Source organism: Nicotiana tabacum, chromosome 20 (assembly GCF_000715075.1).
Source record: "Nicotiana tabacum cultivar K326 chromosome 20, ASM71507v2, whole genome shotgun sequence".
Lineage (NCBI taxonomy): Eukaryota > Viridiplantae > Streptophyta > Magnoliopsida > Solanales > Solanaceae > Nicotiana > Nicotiana tabacum.
Window position 1 is genome coordinate 42,195,046 of NC_134099.1, and position 2,632 is coordinate 42,197,677.

Consider the following 2,632-nt stretch of genomic DNA (forward strand, 5'->3'; position numbering starts at 1 on the left):
TGACGCTGTATGAATTAGATCTTTGCATAGTTCGGGAAGATCGGAAATAAAGTAAACAAACTAACGTGCTCACTTTTTTTTACCTTAATGACTACTGTGATGAGAAAAGAGGAATAAAAGAAGTAAATCTTTTTTTTGAATTTTCTAGACTTAATGTTCTGGAACATATTCCAAACTCAAGCTTAACGAGCATATATATTTTTTTTGTTTTTGAAACAAACACTCTATGAGAAATTATTAAGGAAAAAAAAACCTACAAGGGAAAAATATTTTTTGATTTTTTTAGGAAAGAAATCTAAACAATAAACTAAAGAAAAATATTCTAAATTTCATTTGATATCGTGAAGGAAAGACTTCGAAACGGGAAATGAACAACATAAAAAAAATGTTTTTGGATTTCAATTTCTAATTACCTAAGGAAGGAACTTTAAAGATAAACAAAAGATAAAGTATATTTTTTTCTTCTATGTACAATATCCTAAAGTTCTAATGAAAATAAAAAGAATTTTTTTTCATTTTTCATTAATTTCCCAAAGAAGAACCTCAAAAGAAAATCTTTTTGGATTTTTGGAATTAATACCTTAAAGAATTTTTTTTAAAGATACTAAAACAAAATTCTCTTTTTTTTGAATTTTTAGTCTTAATATACTAAAAGGAAGTAATAAAATATTTTTTTTTATTTTGAGTTCTAGATATTAGTTGCATAAGGAAAATCACAAAAGATTTTTTTTGAACTTCTAGAGTTAATATTATAAAGAAAACATCTAACCGAAATATAAAAATGCAAAATCTTTTTTTTTTAGATTTTTGATTTATAACACATTTGTTTTCAAATACAAAATAGGAAATACAATAAAAAACAACTCGACAAACTTACTGGACTATGACAGACTTCAACATCCCTTAAAAGACTTGATATTACTATACACTATGTAAAAAACGACATAAAAAGAATTATAGACTCAAAACATAAATAAAAATAAAAATAAATCTCCTTAAGCAACTCCTGCATGAGCGATCTTGACTGAATGGGCCTAAGGCGTCTGTCATGCCCAAACTTCGGTACGTAGATCCACACCTGTATGATAAAATTAAGACCACATAAAGTTAAAGACCTAGAATGCTATGTGAGACAATAACCTTTCCTACTGGACACATGCAAGACATGATTGTGACCATTTTTCTAAAATTAACCTATGTGGCTAAAAATGGCTAAAAATGCAAGATTTGGTTAAGACCCCGCGAAGCCAAGAACCTAAACTCACTAGGAAGACCGGACCCTATGTGGGTTGCCTACGTATCACGCCCCGAAAGAAGAGAGTCATGTATGCGTAGTTCGGGCAGATTGGATACGGGCGAGAATTAAAAAACAACTAATTTAGAGAAAATATTTTTTTGTCTTTTTTTTTTGAAAAATGATGAAACATGTAAACTCTTTTGGATTTTCTCATCTACTATGAGGACTCGTCAAACTGATTGTCCACACCTGCGGGCATGAAACGCAGCGCTCCCCAACAAAAGGACGTTAGTACGAAATAATGTACCGAGTATGTAACGCAATATACTGAAAGATGAAACTGAACTGATAATATAATAACTGCAAGTAGCTAGAAGTCAAAGATAATCTGAAGAAATGCTTACCTGCCGATACTGACCCAACTCTCTCAATATAGTAAGTAAAATAGTTGTTCGACCCTATATATATATATATATATATATATATATATATATATATATATATATATATATATATAAAACTACTCTTCCGTAGTAGGCTCGCTAATAGGCGTTCAGCCATATTAGGCTCTGTATCTCGACCATGTCGGGCTCACTCATAGGCGCTCGACCATAGTAGGCTCAGTATATAACTTACCATCTGATTAGAGGTTGCCTAATAGGGGCCTGCCCATCGATTATAGCTCTATGGTAATGAAAATACTTTAATACTGTATATATAAACTCTCTGCTCTCTTGACTGGAAGAAGGAAATACTCAATTGAATATGATACGGTAGAATACTGTAACTTATGAGACTAGAAAAATGTACATAAATTGAGGAATATGAATTTCTCTTTATGCCTTATTATCAAACTTGTGTAATGACTAGATCATGGAAAATGAAGGAAGAACTTAGCCTTAACATACCTTAATTGCTCATACGAGATCGTAGAAGGTCTCCTTCTTTAAAGCTTCCCTACATCTTACTTTAATTGAGATAATTTGATAAAAGGAACCTCCGGTTAAGATTACTGTTCTTCTTTGTAAAAATAGAAAAAAGAAGCAAGACTTGTTTTTGTACTTTTTGTTTTGAAAAGAAGATGAATGCCAATTGCTACGTATTGATTTATAATGAAGGAAAAGAAAGGATATGATGCAACATTAATTATCTTTGGCGGTGGAAACATGACTAGTTAAATAAAAGGAAACTTTTCATGCATATTGGACACGTGTTCACTAAAAGTTAATGCTTACCACATTACTTCATGCCATGTGGCAACCACAAGGACATTCTTATCCATGGAATATGATTTTAAGGACAGAGATTTTAGTAGCTCCACGTGGACTTCACAATTGTCCCCTATTTTGGACACTTGTCTTCCACAACTACACATGGAATTTTACTCCCTCCACT

At 31.5% G+C, this 2,632-nt stretch overlaps 1 long non-coding RNA gene across 1 annotated transcript; it reads right to left on the bottom strand.

Annotated features, from left to right (window-relative positions):
* Window positions 1–776: 776 nt before the first annotated feature.
* On the bottom strand, window positions 777–2,309 carry LOC142174803 (uncharacterized). The gene is made up of 2 exons (XR_012703871.1): window positions 2,146–2,309; window positions 777–1,078 (listed from the first exon to the last, which is right to left on the bottom strand). It is a non-coding gene; the product is annotated as an uncharacterized LOC142174803 (long non-coding RNA).
* Between the last annotated feature and the right edge of the window lie 323 nt (window positions 2,310–2,632).